The following is a 19,011-nucleotide window of genomic DNA, read 5'->3' on the forward strand; positions in this document are numbered from 1 at the left end:
AACTGATAGTTCGCAAGTAGTAGAACTGTGTCTGCAAAAACACAAGGATTATTAAACAATTTTTGCTGTCATTAATTACTAGCAATATAATTGACAGAGTAGATTGCTAATATTTGCTATAATGAATATCACATTTGCAAGAACGATCTCACTGAAGTAATTAAGTCCATCGAAACGCTTAGGAACTAACCTCTCATCTGACGAAAACGGTCTAGAGACGCAGTGGCAATTTCTTCAGATCTGTTGACAATGATATTTTGAGTTATCACTTTACTGAGTGACTGAAATGTAGTTCAGGTACCTGTGAACATAACAATGTGTTAGAATTCATTTTCTAAATACGAACAATTACGGTACTGTACGGCTACTTACATATTAATTACACTATTAATATTTTCACGGTTGTTTCTTTAATACAAAATTAAAGCCAACGGAAGAAAAAACGTAAAACATGCTTGCCAATGACAGGTTTGTTGAGATGCAATTTTCTGTGTTGACAGATGTAACTTTTTCATACGGTGGTAAGTCGCAGAAATCGCAGGAATCACAGAAATCGCAGAAGTAGCAGAAATCGTGGAAGTAGCAGAAATCGCAGAAATGGCAGTGGCGGAGGGATACACGACCTATGTTCCTTAACTGCGACTCTTAACTGCGACAAATCACAGTTAAGAATAACAGATACTGAAAAGTAGCATTTACAGAAATCACTGATATCGGAAAATCGCAGTTTAGCCCATCACTACGCAGCTGCAACAGATGGTCGTGACGTCAGTCTACAGGACACAACTCGTCCGTTACTGACCATATAATACTCTACCGGCTTACATTGCAGCCCACATACATTTTGAAGTAAAGCTGTTGATAGACAAATGGGCGATCACGCACTAGTTGCGACGTCACATAGTCATAAAAGAAATGACCATAAAAGTTGTTGGACTTAGATTAGATTAGATTTACTTTCATTCCAATTGATCCGTAGTGAGGAGGTCCTCCAGGATGTTGAACATGTCAGAAAAACAACAATACATGACAAATATTTACAACTAAAACAAATAAGCTAATGTACCATTCCACACGTCCCAAGTGGAATGATCGTCATTTTTTAATGAACACTAAGAGTCATTTTACAAACACTAATGCACTGAATTTAAAATAAAAAAGTTTTTTATTTATTTATAAGGTAATAAACATGTAATACAACTACTGTCCAATAAATCCTTTAGGCTTCTCTTAAACTGAATTTCATTGGTTTTTAAGCTTTTTATGGCTGCTGGCAAGTTATTGAAAATGTGTGTTCCTGAATAATGCACACCTTTTTGTACAAGACTAAGTGACTTTAAATCCTTGTGAAGATTATTCTTATTTCTAGTATTGATTCCATGAATTGAGCTGTTGGTTTGAAAAAGTGATATATTTTTAATGACAAATTTCATTAAGGAATAAACATATTGGGAAGCTGTAGTTAGTATCCCTAGTTCCCTAAACAGGCTTCTGCAGGATGCTCTTGAGTTCACACCACATATAATTCTTACTGCACGCTTTTGTGCCCGGAAAACTTTAGCTTGGCTTGATGAATTACCCCAAAAAATAATCCCATATGACATTATGGAATGAAAGTAAGCATAGTATGCCAGCTTTTTCATTTTTATATCCCCTATGTCTGACAAAATTCGCATTGCAAACAGAGATTTGTTAAGATGCTTTAGCAGTTCTGTGGTGTGCTCCTCCCAGTTGAATGTATTATCAAGCTGTAATCCCAAGAATTTAACACTGTCCACTTCTACTATCTTCTTGTCATCGTATGTTAGACATATACTCTTGGGACACCCCTTACAAGTTCTGAACTACATGTAGTGTGTTTTTTCAAAGTTTAGTGACAAAGAATTGGCTAGGAACCAGTGATTAATGTCCACAAATATTTTATTGGCTGATCTTTCTAAGACTACACTTGATTTGCTATTTATTGCAATGTTTGTATCATCGGCAAACAAAACAAACTTGGCATCTGGTAATGTTACTGATGAAAGGTCATTGATATACACAAGAAAAAGTAAGGGCCCCAAAATGGAACCTTGTGGGACCCCACATGTAATTAGTTCCCAGTTGGATGATGCCTGATAGTTTGATACATGTCTCTTTCCTAATAACACCCTTTGTTTCCTGCCAGAGATATAAGATTTGAACCATTTTGCAGCATTTCCTGTTACGCTATAATATTCTAGTTTACTTAAAAGTATATTGTGATTTACACAGTCAAATGCCTTTGACAGATAACAAAATATACCAGTTGCCTGCAATTTTTTGTCTAATGAGTTAAGCACATTTTCACTGTAAGTGTAGATAGCCTTCTCAATATCAGAACCTTTTAGAAATCCTAACTGTGACATTGACAGTATGTTATTTGAGATAAGATGGTTATAAAGACGACTGTACATTACTTTTTCGAAAATTTTTGAGAATGCTGGCAACAGTGAAATTGGACGGAAATTTGATGCTATTTCTTTATCTCCCTTCTTAAACAGTGGCTTAACTTCAGCATATTTCAACCATTCAGGAAATATTCCACTGATAAACGACTGGTTACACAGATAGCTTAATATGTTACTTAGCTCAGAATCACATTCTTTAATTAACTTTGTTGATATTTCATCATACCCACTAGATGTTTTTGATTTTAAAGATTTTATGATGGACATTATTTCTGTTGGGGTAGTGAGGGTCAAATTCATATTATGGAAGTTACTTGAAATGTCTGGTCTAAGGTAATCCATAGCAGCATCCACCGAACCTGACAACCCCATCTTTTCAGTAACAGTTATAAAATGTTTGTTAAAAAGTTCTGCAACACTATACACATCTGTCACCAATGTATCATTTACTCTTAATGCTATTTGTTCCTCTTCATGTCTGGTTCTACCGGTCTCCTCCTTCACTATATCCCATATTGTCTTTATTTTGTTATCTGATATGACTATCTTTTCCTTGTAATATATTTGCTTTGACATCCGTATTACAGTCTTTAATATTTTGCAGTATTTCTTATAATGTGCTATAGCATCAACATTGGAAATGTTTCGGATTGACAGATACAGTTTTCTTTTTGTTTTACAAGATACCCCTATTCCTCGAGTAATCCATGGCTTCTTTGTAGACTTTGCTCTAACCTTGGTAAGTTTTGGGGAAAAGCAGTGTTCGAATAAGGTAAGCACTTTATTAGCAAAAATGTTATATTTTTCATTCATGCCATGAGCACTGTAAACATCAGTCCGGTGAATGTCTCTGAGGAGTGTCCTAAAATAATCAATTTTTGGCTTACTGATTACCCTCTTGAGCTCAGATTTAACAGATTTTATATCCTGTTCAGTATTAACATTTAACAGAAGGAACTGCATGTCATGGTCTGAGAGGCTATTGACTATTGGTTTTGTAATATAATTTTGTTCATTGGACTTTTCTATAAATATATTATCAATGGCTGTTTGTGAGCAAGTGGCTATCCTAGTGGGGAACTTTACTGTGGGAATTAAGTTGAATGATAGTGTTACTAACTCAAATAAGTTCTTATTGGGAGAGTCTTTAAGGAAATCTACATTGAAATCACCAGCAACCACTATTTCTTTGTTTTTGGTTGTTAAATGGGCCAGTGCAGCTTCAAGGTGGTTTACAAACAGATTAAAGTTACCTGCAGGTGCTCGATATACACTTAATATTATGAAAGATTTTTTGTGAAAATCTAATTCTGTTGCACATGCTTCCATATGCTGTTCTAGGCAAAATTTATGAATATCTATGTTCTTAAATTTATGACAGTTCCTGATGAATGTGGCAACTCCTCCTTTCTCCATTTCTGATCTACAAAAGTGAGATGCTAACCTAAATCCTGTAACACTTAAAAGTTCTATACCAGTGGTCACATGATGTTCAGAGAGGCAGATTATGTCGGCTGGGTTTGAAGGCTCTAATTCATCTATGCAGATAGTTAATTCATTAATTTTATTTCTCAGTCCTCGAATATTTTGATGCAATAAAGATAAATGACATTTCACATTGACTGAGTTAAAATTGGGTGGAGTTAAAATATCTGCTGACAGTTGAAAATTCTTAGCCAATGGCTGTTTATGCTGATGTAATAAGCTGCAATTATGTTTTTTGATTTCTTTCTCAAACTGAAGGTTTGTCTCAGTTCTAACCTCTCTTAAAATTTGCTTTCTTTCTGTCCTCCCTACCCTAAAAAAGGGTCTTTTCTGAATCCTGTAACCACTGGTATTTTACCACTCATGACAGTGCCTCCCCCCTTTAACTTTCCTGCTATTTCCCCAGCCAATTTACCCTTCCCCTTCCTGTTGAGGTGAAGGCCATGCCTAGTATAATCCCACCTACTGAGAGAATCAACATGAACCACACCAATGTGTGACCCTGCACCCGACATGAGCAGCCGTTCCAGCTCCAAATTAACTGTCTTGACAGAAGAGTTCAAATGAGGTCGGTCATGGCGCCCAAGAACAGATACAAACTCAACACTGTATGCTTCGATGCTGATGCAATCTTCGCCAGGTCACACTCTATACTGTACCCAGGATCTCTGTCAATACTGTTACCTGCCCCACCCACTATAACCACGGTGTCTTCCTTAGTGAAATCTTTGCAAAGTGATCCTAAATCCTCTGTCACCTGCTCCAGACCAGCACTAGGTTTAAAAAAATTGGTGACCTGGTATTCTGATCCTAGTTCATCCTGCAAAAGTTGGCCAACACCTCTTCCATGGGAACTACCTAACAACAACACTTTCTTTCTCTTTACTGATTTCCCTACATTCTTACTTTTCAATTTGCTGCTGAAAGTTTGTTGTGCCCTGTCTACACCTGCAACTGCTTGAGGCTCACCAGCTCCTAACTGAAGCAACAGGTCAAATCTATTTTCCACATCCACCATAAAGCTGTCAGACAATGTTCTAGGCCTGTTCCTCCTGTTGCCTGTTGCCACTTCCCACCTTTCTTTACCCTTCTCCCTCCTTAACCTGTCAAGATCTCCCCTGGCCTTGTCTAACTCAGCCTGAAGGGCGGCAATTTTCCCCTCCTGTTCCAGTATCTTCCTATCTCTACTACAAATCCTACAAAACCACTGATGAGTCTCATTTACTTCCCCTATTCCCACGCCACTACAGTCACCCACATGGAAAAAAATACAGCACCCATCACACCAAAGCCCCGACCTAACAATTCTATGGCAAGTCAAGCACTTTTCACTCATGGTAAACATAATAGTTTATTAAGAATAAGTCAGTTAAATTACAGATAAATTATAATCAAGAAAATTTACCTTCAGCGAGTCCAAGACATCTTTGATTACTTGACGTTGTTTCTGCTCATCCTGTATCCAAATATTATGCAGATCCACTTTAGGGCAGATATGGAAGAAGGTTTTGGTCACTGAATACAATTTTATTACGAAAATCAGTCTGCAGTTTATTAAACATTTCTACACTAAACTAGGCTCATTTTCTTTGTCACATTCTCTTAAAGCTAGCAGCAGTTCCAGTTTATAGAGTTTAAATGACAGGAATTTCAGTAATTCCTGCGACACTGTAACACTAGGCATATTCAATCCTACGTTTGCACGTCTTGTTGATTTACCTGGGCTACAAATGTAAGACTTCTGAACTTGGTCAATTGCTGTGTCAGAGACTGCTGACTGACCTGGACTCAGCATCCTATGTGATACACTGCCAGTTTCGATGAAATGATTGTATCAACTAATAACAGTTTGTTTTTGAGGTGGTGGCTTGTAAAATTTAGTCATGAATTCTGTCTGAACTGTAATAGTAGTAGGTCTGGATTCATGAAACCATAAACAACATTGCACATGCCACCTAACAATGTTAGGCAGGAATAAAACTTGAAGATACACTGCATTCAGTGCTGTATCAAACATTTCTATAAGTTACTTTCCTTTTCTCAATTAGAAGTTACTTTTGTATAATTAATTTATAAAAACCCAGTACATCATCATAGCATCAGATACACTCCTGGAAATGGAAAAAAGAACACATTGACACCGGTGTGTCAGACCCACCATACTTGCTCCGGACCCTGCGAGAGGGCTGTACAAGCAATGATCACACGCACGGCACAGTGGACACACCAGGAACCGCGGTGTTGGCCGTCGAATGGCGCTAGCTGCGCAGCATTTGTGCACCACCGCCGTCAGTGTCAGCCAGTTTGCCGTGGCATACGGAGCTCCATCGCAGTCTTTAACACTGGTAGCGTGCCGCGACAGCGTGGACGTGAACCGTATGTGCAGTTGACGGACTTTGAGCGAGGGCGTATAGTGGGCACGCGGGAGGCCGGGTGGACGTACCGCCAAATTGCTCAACACGTGGGGCGTGAGGTCTCCACAGTACATCGATGTTGTCGCCAGTGGTCGGCGGAAGGTGCACGTGCCCGTCGACCTGGGACCGGACCGCAGCGACGCACGGATGCACGCCAAGACCGTAGGATCCTACGCAGTGCCGTAGGGGACCGCACCGCCACTTCCCAGCAAATTAGGGACACTGTTGCTCCTGGGGTATCGGCGAGGACCATTCGCAACCGTCTCCATGAAGCTGGGCTACGGTCCCGCACACCGTTAGGCCATCTTCCGCTCACGCCCCAACATCGTGCAGCCCGCCTCCAGTGGTGTCACGACAGGCGTGAATGGAGGGACGAATGGAGACGTGTCGTCTTCAGCGATGAGAGTTGCTTCTGCCTTGGTGCCAATGATGGTCATATGCGTGTTTGGCGCCGTGCAGGTGAGTGCCACAATCAGGACTGCATACGACCGAGGCACACAGGGCCAACACCCGGCATCATGGTGTGGGGAGCGATCTCCTACACTGGCCGTACACCACTGGTGATTGTCGAGGGGACACTGAATAGTGCATGGTACATCCAAACCGTCATCGAACCCATCGTTCTACCATTCCTAGACTGGCAAGGGAACTTGCTGTTCCAACAGGACAATGCACGTCCGCATGTATCCCGTGCCACCCAACGTGCTCTAGAAGGTGTAAGTCAACTACCCTGGCCAGCAAGATCTCCAGATCTGTCCCCCATTGAGCATGTTTGGGACTGGATGAAGCGTCGTCTCATGCGGTCTGCACGTCCAGCACGAACGCTGGTCCAACTGAGGCGCCAGGTGGAAATGGCATGGCAAGCCGTTCCACAGGACTACATCCAGCATCTCTACGATCGTCTCCATGGGAGAATAGCAGCCTGCATTGCTGCGAAAGGTGGATATACACTGTACTAGTGCCGACATTGTGCATGCTCTGTTGCCTGTGTCTATGTGCCTGTGGTTCTGTCAGTGTGATCATGTGATCTGACCCCGGGAATGTGTCAATAAAGTTTCCCCTTCCTGGGACAATGAATTCACGGTATTCTTATTTCAATTTCCAGGAGTGTATATTCATAGTGCCCAAAAATGTTATCCTCTAACACCCTAATTGTATAACACTCTGCATGTAATTCATATACCTCACTCACGACGACACCATATAATTTTACTCAGAAAATTCATTACACTGCGACTGTTTTTCAAGCATCTTATTATATTTGTATTTGGATCTGACAATAATTCTCCAATAAGCTTTTTCTCCCAATGACAAGCTCAGGTGCACAACCGACATAGATTGCAAAAGTTAACCATATATTTTTTATTTCATATTGTGACTTTTCCACTCACTGCAACACTGTATCATTTAGTATTTTTTCAAAAAAATATTTGCTCTCTCTCTCTCTCTCTCTCTCTCTCTGTATCAGTAATTCATAGTTGTATATGTTCCATTAATTTTAAGAATGCAATTATACAGCATAATAAAAACTTTGTATTGACAAATAGAATCATGAGTTTATCATGTTTGATAAACCTTCAAAATTCTTCTAGTAATGTCATAAATGGAAAATTTCTTTACAGGAGATATGGTTTCATTTCCTGGCAGTGCCTCAACATGAACAGTAACTCTGTATTACCTCCAACATTCCTAGCTATTCTCAAATTGTATAATTTACACTTCAATATAATTTAATTTACACTTCAATATAATTTATGTTATCTCTATGAGATCAATACATTAACCTCTGACATTAATGAGCTTACTACTTAATTCTGTAAACGACAAAGAAGAATCATGAGTTTATTATGTTTGATAAACCTTCAAAATTCTTCTAGTAATGTCATAAATGGAAAATTTCTTTACAGTAGATATGGTTTCATTTCCTGGCAGTACCTCAACATGAACAGTAACTCTGTATTACCTCCAACATTCCTAGCTATTCTCAAATTGTATAATTTGCACTTCAATATAATTTATGTTATCTCTATGAGATCAATACATTAACCTCTGACATAAATGAGCTTACTACTTAATTCTGTAAACGACAAAGAAGAAGATAGGATTACAGTCAAAAATATTCTGTAAAAGGTAAATGGACGAGTCAGAGAAAAGCATGCATATAGAAGCTGAAGTCTGAAACAATACTACAAGAGCATAGTTTTGCCATACCTGTGTCATACAAAGTTGTTGTGACCCTCGTGAGGGTACCATTGCTACACTGTCTCAGTTTCACATTCCAATTTTCATTTATTCCAAGCATAAAGCAGCTGCGCAAGTAGTGGGGGCTTTGTGGAAGAGACTAGGCAGTTTTTATTAGGTTAGAGGGTCACACAGACAGGGCTTCAGTTTCAAAGAGTACAGGATGAGTACAAGCACGAGAAGACAGTAGACATAGTAACAATCAATATTGCGGTGTAAACTGTCATAGCTGTGTTGGAAAAGAAACAGAAAGCAATGAATCTCAAATCATTGTAGGTACAGGAAGCTGGAAATAAATTCAACTGAAAATTTTACAAAATATGTAACGGTGTTCAGAAAGGATATGTTAAATACAGTGGTGGCATAGTTTAGCTTGAAGTAAAATTGAAGAAAGTAGTTCCTGTGATTTAGTATGGGTAGAGGTTTACTTGACAACTGGAATTCATTCCTCTCCCCCACCCCCACCCCTTCAGATGATGCAGTGCTGAACAATTCAAAGAAAACTTGAGTGTCATTTCAAACTGATACCCCACTTGTACAATTATAGTTGGTGGTGACTTCAATCTGCCCTTGATATGTGGAGGAAAGTACTGTTTAAAGTCGGTGGTAGGCATGGAATCTAGTTTGAGACTGTACTGAACGTCTTCTCAGAAAATTATTTTGAACAACTAGTTCAGAAGCTCACTCAAAGAGTAAATGGTTGCAAAAACATACTTGATCTCTTAGCAACAAATGCTCATGACCAAATAAGGAGCATCAGGACAGATAGAGGGATTGATGACCACAAGGTTTTTGTAGCTATAGTGGATGCCATAACATCCCAAATCAACAGAAATATACCCAAAGTATGTCTTTTTAAAAATGTAGATAAAAATTTGATTGAAACCTTTCTAAGAGATAGTCTATGCTCCTTTTGACCTGGCTATGTAAGCACAGACCATATGTTGTTTACATTCAAAGAAATAGTATTGACACAAAGATATATACCAAATAATTTGAAAAGAAGTGGTACTGATCCCCCATGCAACGCAGAACAGGTCAGAAAACTATTGCAGAAGCGACGAAAAAAAGAATGCCAAATTTAAAAGAAAGCAAAATCCCCAAAACTGGCGAAGCTTGAAGTTTAGTGTGAACTTCAATGTGAGATGCTTTTAGTAGTTTCCACAGCAAAACTTTCTCGAAATCTTCCTTGAAACCCAAAGAGATTCTGGTCATACGTAAAGTACAACAATGCCAAAACATGATCAATACCTTCAGTGCGCAATAACAATGGTGATATTACAGATGACAGCACCCCTAAAGCAGAGCTGCTAAACACAGTTTTCCAAAATTCCTTCACAAAAGAAGGCGAATTCAAATCACAAACAACTGCCTACATGAGTAACTTAGAAAGAGGTATCCTTGGTGTAGTGAAACGGCTTAAACCATTTCAGAAGAGCAAGGCTTCTGGTCCTGATTGTATACCAGTCAGGTTTCTTTCACAGTATGTCGATGCAGTAGCCCCTTACTTTGCAATCATACACAACTGCTCACTTCTAGAAAGATCTCTACCCAGAGACTGGAGAGTTACACAAGTCACACAAATACCCAATTTAAAAAAAAAATAGGAATAATCTGCTGAATTACAGACCAGTATCACTAAAGTCGATTTGCAGTGCAATAGAATTTTGGAACATATACTGTGCTCGAACAGTATGAATCACCTCAACGAAAACGATTTCTTGACAAATAGCCAGCACAGATTCAGAAACTATCATTCTTGTGAAACACAACTAGCTCTTTATTCTTAGAAAGTAATGAATGATACTGGCAGGGGCTGTCATATCGATCCCATATTTTAAGATTTCTGGAAAGCTTTTGACACCCTTCCTTACAAACGACTTTTGATTGAATTGTGTGCCTATCGAGTATGTGCGACTGGATTTGCGATTTCCTGTCAGGAAGGTCACAGTTCATATAACTGATGGAAAGTCATCAAGTAAAACAGAAGTAATATCTGGCATTCCCCAAGGAAGTGTTATGCCGTAGGCCCTCTGTTGTTCCTAATCTACATAAATGATTTAGGAAACAATCTGGGTAGTCCTCTTAGATTTTTCGCAGATGTTCCTGTCATGTAATGTCATCAGATGATCAAAATGAATTGCAAAATCATTTAGGCAAGGTATCTGTATGGTGCAAAAAGTGGCAGTTGACTCTAAAATGTGAAGTCATCCTCATAAGCACTAAATTGGATCCACTAAACTTCTCTAACATGATGTTGTTGTTGTTGTTGTTGTTGTTGTCGTTGTCGTCTTCAGTCCTGAGACTGGTTTGACGCAGCTCTCCATGCTACTCTATCCTGTGCAAGCTTCTTCATCTCCCAGTACTTACTGCAACCTACATCCTTCTGACTCTGCCTAGTGTATTCATCTCTTGGTCTCCCTAACATGATAAATCACAAAAACATACAGGCTCTAAACTCAAATAATACTTAGGGATTACAATTACGAATAACTTAAACTGGAATGATCACATAGCTAATGATGTGAGGAAAGAAAACCGAAGACTGCTATTTACTAGCAGAACACTTAGAAAATGTAACAGGTTTACTAAAGACACTACTTATCTATGTTTATCCACCCTCTTCTGCAGTATTGCTGTGCAGCCTGGGATCCACATCAGACAGGATTGATGGAAGACATCGAAAAATTTCAGAGGGGGCAGCTTATTTTGTATTATCGCGAAAGAAGAGAAAGAGTTCCACAATATGATACACGAATTGGGGTGGCAGTCATTAAAACAAAGGTGTTTTTCACTGTGGTAGTACCTTCTCATGAAATTTCAATTGCCAACTTTCTCCTCAGAGTGTGAAAATATTTTGTTGGCACCCGCCATCATAAAAGAGAAATCAAAGCTCGCATGGAAAAATTTAAGAGTTTATTTTTCCTGCACACAGTTTGAGACTGGAACGGTAGAGAAGCAGCTTGAAAGTGGTTCGGTGAACCCTCTGCCATGCACTTAGTTGTGAGTTGCAGAGTAATCGTGTAGATGTACATGATGTCACTGATTCGTTAGTTAGCCCTAGTTGTATCAATTCACAGTTCTGTAATTTTGTCACATATTGCCTATAATAATACGTAGACTTCCTCCTCTTTGGATTTCTTGTTAACTCTGTACCAGATCATATTATTAGTAGAACTGATAACACATGTACCTCCCGACATTCCAACTTGCATATTTGTTAAAGTATTCCTGAATCTAGAATCTTTGCAGTAACTTGCTGTAGAAATAGTTTTATTATTACAGTTCCTGTCATCATAAAGTTAAAACTGTTGACTTCCTTCCACACATTTTCCATGTATAGTTCTGCTTTTAATTCAATTTTGCTTGTAATTATTGTTCTTCTTATGAACTGATCAACATAATTTGAAAAACTGGTGTCTTTTACTACAGGTAAGTTTATGGTTATGAAATAGTGTTCCACAGGTTTCCTGAACAAAAGATTGCTAATGTATGTTTCAGTTGTATATTCTGCAATTTCATTAAATTTTATCACAGGTAAGATTATTGCTGGTGAAGCTGGTTCTACTTGTGTTTCATATACAACAAGAATATTACAGTCTGTTTCAGTTGGCTGTCCCCTTTAACAACAGGTCTGCTCGTAGCATCTTTTACAGTATTGCCCAAGGAAGTTCTTGTGCCTTCACTGTGTCCCGTACTTTCTCATAAATGATGATGGTCGCAATTGAGAAGATATAAAATGTCGACTGGCAATGGCAAGGAAAGTGTTTCTGAAGAAGAGAAATTTGTTAACGTCGAGTATTGATTTAAGTGTCAGGAAGTCGTTTCTGAAAGTATTTGTATGGACTGTAGCCATATATGGAAGTGAAACATGGACGATGAATGACATAACTAATGATGAAGTATTAAATAGAATTGGGAAGAAGAGGAGTTTGTGGCACAACTTGACAAAAAGAAGGGACCGGTTAGTAGGGCATGTTCTGAGGCATCAAGGGATCACAAATTTAGCATTGGAGAGCAGCGTGGAGGGTAAAAATTGTAGAGGGAGACCAAGAGATGAATACACTAAGCAGATTCAAAAGGATGTAGGTTGCAGTAAGTACTGGGAGATGAAGAAACTTGCACAGGATAGGGTAGCATGGAGAGCTGCATCAAACCAGTCTCAGGACTGAAGACTACAACAACAACAACACGGGGTAGAATTTGCCGGCACTTTACAAAACGAAACTCGGGGGAAAAGACACGTTTTGGAAATATCTTTGATGTGCAGCAACTTGTACGCTGGGTACTTTCGTATTACGAAAGTATACATTGGAATTCCACCAAACACCGCATGTTACTTTCCGAATCACTGAAATCGAGATTGCGATGCACTTTTGTAAGCCAGTCATAGCTCATGTCACGTGATCTCGCCAGCCGATGGCAGCGGATATTAAGAGCATAGGACACGTGATGTAGTCAGCCAACAGCAACATCACTGTTAAGTAGCATGAACAAACAAACAGGGAAAGTTAGTAGTTTAAATTAATATACATAGTGTTGCTAAAATAAAAGCAAATCTTTCAAATATAATGTTGGTCTCTAAGGTTAATAAGCTGCTAGAGAAGCTAAGCTTTGCCATATAATGTTGATCTTTTTTGTGCATTACACTTAAGATACATCACATAAATGTGCCAGTAAAATTTTTAATAATGACATAAATGTCCGATCTTAAGGGTTCGAAATTCTTCTAAATGGCTCTTCATCAAAGAGTTGATTTTTAAATGAGAGTCAAACGCTCTGTCATTTAATAAATTCATGGTACATTCTCGCACATAGTTCAACTTACGTAAAAGGATATTTACTTTGAAAGTAACGCTTTCCAAACCACCATTCGCAATATTTTCCCGCGACCTGTTAGAAATAGGTTCGTTTCAGCAGTTGCGAGAGAGCGCAGATAACAAGCGACACCGCGCTTGTGCAGCTGTGATGACGTAGGAAGCTCGTATGTACGTACGTGTAAAATATTAAAAGATCATACATTATGTCTTAAAAGAAAGACGACATCAGAAGAGACTCCAAGAGCATCGGAATTTCGTGAACCATACGAAACTGTGCACATTTAAAGTTCATACTTAAAGTGCACATTCGTATGTCCAGATTCCCAATGAAGTAGACCTCAGGCCTTCAGGTCGACTGTTTATCTACCATTTATTGGGAATATTTCTTCACAGATAGGCAGAATATTGAGAAAGTATCAAGTGAGAGTCATCTTTCGCCCTCCTTCCAAAATTTCATCACTGGTGGGATCCGTTAAAGACGACCTGGGCCTGCGTAAACCAGGTGTTTACAAAATTCCGTGTGAATGCGGCAAATCATATATAGGGCAAACAACACGAACTGTGCAGGAACGCATTGTGGAACACCAACGGCATACTCGCCTTCTCCAACCCACCAAGTCCGCAATCGCCGAACATTGTATTTCCACAGACCATTCCATGAATTACAACGACACAAAAATTTTGGCCCATACATCAAACTTTTGGAGCTCGATTATCAATGAATCTGTGGAAATAAGATTGTCTGACAACGAGACTCTCATCAATCGAGATAGCGGTTATCAGCTGAACTCTGCTTGGAATCCTGTTATAGAGAAACTTCGTAGTCGACGTAGTTATCTGCATAAAGATGGAAATCGACTTGACAACCGATACGCCAGGCTTTCGCAGTGGAGGGCGCGAGGCGCAGCGCACGGAGCCGTTATGAACTCGCACGCTGAGCAGCGCATGCGCAATGTCACCTCAGAAGGCTTTAAATAGCGGAGCTCAGCGAGTACTCGCCAGTACTACTACAGTGGCATTCACATGAAGATGGCCAGAAGACTCTGCGCCGAAATATCGTGGCCGGAAGTTACTGATATCCGGCAGTTCTCCCGTGTTTTTATGGAACAAGTAGACCTCGACCTGATATAAAGCTTTTCAGTGTGGTTTTCGGGATGTAAATTTACTTGGAGCACCAGTACTGTATTATATCATGTTTGGTTCTTTATTATGGCAAAATGCCATGGTGCTAGAAGATGAAAACGTGCACTTGAAGTGTAGCGAACAGTTGAAACTAGTCAATACTGTGCAATTAAACATTTCGTTTCAAATACATTGACTGCCTCTGCGGAAAAAGTTTATAAAAGTCAAAATTTCTTTAGCAAACAGACAAAACTAACTTCACTGTTCCGCAAGGCGATTAATGCTTGACTGTCAGAGAAGTGAAAATAAAATCTGGAACTAATGACATATTTTCGTCTTCCGTAATTATGTGAATGCATTTTAATTCACTTGATAGCTCCCTGCCACAGATGTCTGTTTTGCTTTCATTTGACGTGAGAGTAAACGAGGGGGAAACAGTAAAATCACTAAATGTAAACACGGGTCACGTGGAGACTACCCACTATAACTCAGACGGCTCTGCGCACCAGCCCCGGATCGACGATATTTGCGAACCGGGTCAATACTACAAAAAAATCGAATTTTCAAAAATATGTTCATCTTGTAGCGCACATCTTTCTGAAAAGTCTGAAACATAAAATATATGTGTTCGAGGAAATGTTAAAACATATTATTTGGTCTTAAGTGTGCCAAAGTGCAGTGCCACTCCTCTTCATAAAGCATTCTTCTACCGCACGTCACTGTATTTCGCTCTGTGGAATTGAAACGTGTATATTTTGTAATGGATGCCGTCAAACTATATTCAGGACAGTGGAAATGGAAATGTCCTGTGGTGCCTCTCTTGCTCCCTGTCGGTCGGTTTGACAGCCTGCCCCTCTTTTTTTTAAAAAAAAATCTAGCAGTTAATAGCGAATGGGATTATTTGTAATCGGGAGAACAAGAGCTCTTCAGAAAATTTGCTCTCATTATTGCCTATTAACTAATAACTTGCTGTTTTGTGTGATATAAAATTAAATATATGATACATAAAACCAATAAAGACAAGAGATAACAAGAAATTACACATTTCTTCAGTCCTTAGCTCCTAGCATTTTTTTCTCTTTAATCTTGCTACAGCTTTACATGGCTTGCTTTCCTTTCAGCGGAAGAATCTAGTACCTCATCAAAGTTCGTCAAACATTTTGCTACATGAAAAATCGAAATGTCGTTATCTAATACTGAAAAAGCTGTTAACACAAATATTAACCAAGACTGGTGTGGTTTCTCGATCGGATTACGTCTATTTTGTCACTGTCTGCTAGATAAAACAAAATACGCCTTTCTAATATCGCAGCAATTTTGTAACACACACCAAATAAACGAGACTGTTTTGGCACAAATGGCCATTTTTATAACAAGACAGAATATAATTCACGAAGTACCAAATCACATGCATGTTAGGCCTACTACAAACAAAAAGCTTTATGTTAGGAAATAGTTTCTGATTTCATTCATACGCATCAGTTTGTCAAGCATGAGACCGAAAAGCAGTATTACGAAATTTTTATATAAATTTGGAATCGTCTTATCCTTCCATAATTTGTGTGATGTCCCCGTTTCTTCTCCTTCCTCGTTCTAACAAACAATCTTGTCATCACCTATTTTGTAGCTATTCCTGCCATTGTCAAAATTTGTTCGCCGATTAACTTCACTAACCCTACCAGAATCACCGGTTTAGTTATCCCGCGACTATTTTCCGGTTAGGCGCTATTACGTGCTCGTACAACACGTTTTCCGCGTTGCTTCCGAAATAGAACTGAAGCGGCTGCTAGCCGGGGACTGTACAACTGGTCCTTACTAGTATAGCGACCTGGCAAAAAATTTTCTGTCAAAATTTCATTTTCTTGGAGACACCGAGAAGATAATACGTAATCTTTCTCACCTGTTATTCTTGTTAGTCGTTTATTTCCATTCTGGTAGTCTGAATCTATAGATTTTGCTAGTAATTATAACAACGCTGATCATTCGCAAACCCAATTAGGCACTTAATCAGTCAGCGATTGGCATTCATCCGTTCGGCTTTAGTCCGCTCAGCTCGTATAGCCCCGTCCCCTTCTGTCTCCGGAAAGTTTATTTCTAGATGCGACGAGGATTCTTCTGACAGAGACATCACGCATTCAAAAATCAACTTATAATTCATTCAGAAATCAGCTTAAAATGTGTTCAAAAATGTTCAAAAACCAACAGGGAAGCGTTTCAAAATCATATGAATAATCGATAGACAAACGTGCGCCGGATGCTAGGCGCTTTGTGAAACAAGTTCTTTACCTATAGAATATGAATTTGGCGCCCCCCTTTCCCGGTAGCATCTAGCTGTACAGCCAACAGCTACATTCCTGTAGCCTGAAGGGGGAGAATCTGCAACTCAAACGCGACTCAACTGCGCATGCGCACGAGCCCGTTTGTAACTCTAAAACGAATCTAATGTAAACAGTTGTGACTTCACGCTCATCGGAGGGAATTTGTTGATATGAAGCATTGCATAGTCTTCCTAAATAGAGCCTTTGACACATTTGCTGTTGGCAGACGCTTGCATGAGCACTGTGTGTCGTTGTATATAGCGCATTTCCTTTGCAATTTTAAGTTATTTTCGTTTTTTGCTATCGTTTATGTTTTATTGTTTAAGTATTATTCTGCAGTAGCGGGATAAAGTAATATCCTTTGTTAGAGTATCGGTTCTTACCAGTCAAAATGACAAAAATGTAACTGTAAACTAAAACAATGAAAAACTCCCTGGTTTTTCCCAGTTTTCTCCCGGATGAAAAAATTCCCGGGTTTTTCCCGGATCTCCCAGTTTTCCCGGGGCGTATACACTCTGATGATGCAGAATTGTTTCCTGCGCCTCAGTGTTTATTACATATCCCTTCAACTATGTGTTGTACAACGATATATTTGTGTAGGTACAGTCAGTAGCATACGTGGATACTGCCTACAAAATACGTTGTGAACAGAGTTAGTGGCAAAGAAGTAATAAATTTAAACATCATATAGTGGCAGTTTTTCACACATCAAAGTGCCTGTGATGTCATACCACCTGAACTATGATAGGTAATTGCTTTCTATCCCCAAGTGATTGTTACCTGACAGTAAGGGATATGCTTACTAACAAGGGAACATCCCCATCGCACCCCCCTCAGATTTAGTTATAAGTTGGCACAGTGGATAGACCTTGAAAAACTGAACACAGATCGATCGAGAAAACAGGAAGAAGTTGTGTGAAACTATGAAAAAATATACAAACTGGGTCGTCCATGCGTAAGATATGCAATATTAAGGGCACTGTGAGGCGAGGAGCTCCGTGGTCCTGTCAGCTGCGGAATGAGAGGTCCTTGGTTCAAGTCTTCCCCTGACCGAAAATTTTAACTTTTTATTTTCAGTTTATGTGAAAAACTCTTATGTTTTCATCACTTTTTTTGGAGTGATTATTACATCCACAAGAAAACCTAAATCGGGCAAGATAGAAGAAACTTTTCACCCATTCGCCAAGTGTACTAGTTAGGTGGGTCGACAACATATTCCTGTCATGTGACGCACATGCTGTCACCAGTGTCGTATACAAAATATCAGACGTGTTTTCCTGTGGAGGAATCGGTTGACCTATGACCTTGCGATCAAATGTTTTCAGTTCCCATTGGAGAGGCACGTCCTTTCGTCAACTAATCACACGGTTTTGCGGTGCGGTCGCAAAACACAGACACTAAACTTATTACAGTGAACAGAGACGTCAATGAATGAACGGACAGATCATAACTTTGCGAAAATAAAGAAAGCAAAATTTTCGGTGGAGGGCGGATTTGAACCAAGGACCTTGCGTTCGCACAGCTGTTCGCGCTAACCACGGGACCACGGCGCTCCTCGCCTCTCATTGCCCTTTATATTGTCTATCTTACGCATGGACGACCCAGTTTGTATATTTTGCTTATTTTTTCATAGTTCCACACAACTTCTTCCTGTTTTCTCGATTGATCTGTGTTCAGTTTTTCAAGGCCTATCCATTGTGCCAACTTATAAGTAAATCTGAGGGGGGTGCGATGGGGATGTTCCCTTGTAAGTTTGAAAAGTCCGTGCAAAAATAAAAACTACTTACGTGTTTGGGGTAAACCGTTTTTATTTTTCGACATAGTCTCCTTTTAGGCTTATACAGGGTGTTACAAAAAAGTACGGCCAAACTTTCAGGAAACATTCCTCACACACAAAGAAAGAAAATATGTTATGTGGACATGTGTCCGGAAACGCTTACTTTCCATGTTAGAGCTCATTTTATTACTTCTCTTCAAATCACATTAATCATGGAATGGAAACACACAGTAACAGAACGCACCAGCGTGACTTCAAACACTTTGTTACAGGAAATGTTCAAAATGTCCTCCATTAGCGAGGATACATGCATCCACCCTCCGTCGCATGGAATCCCTGATGCGCTGATGCAGCCCTGGAGAATGGCGTATTGTATCACAGCCGTCTACAATACGAGCACGGAGA

Source organism: Schistocerca cancellata, chromosome 3 (genome assembly GCF_023864275.1).
Source record: "Schistocerca cancellata isolate TAMUIC-IGC-003103 chromosome 3, iqSchCanc2.1, whole genome shotgun sequence".
Lineage (NCBI taxonomy): Eukaryota > Metazoa > Arthropoda > Insecta > Orthoptera > Acrididae > Schistocerca > Schistocerca cancellata.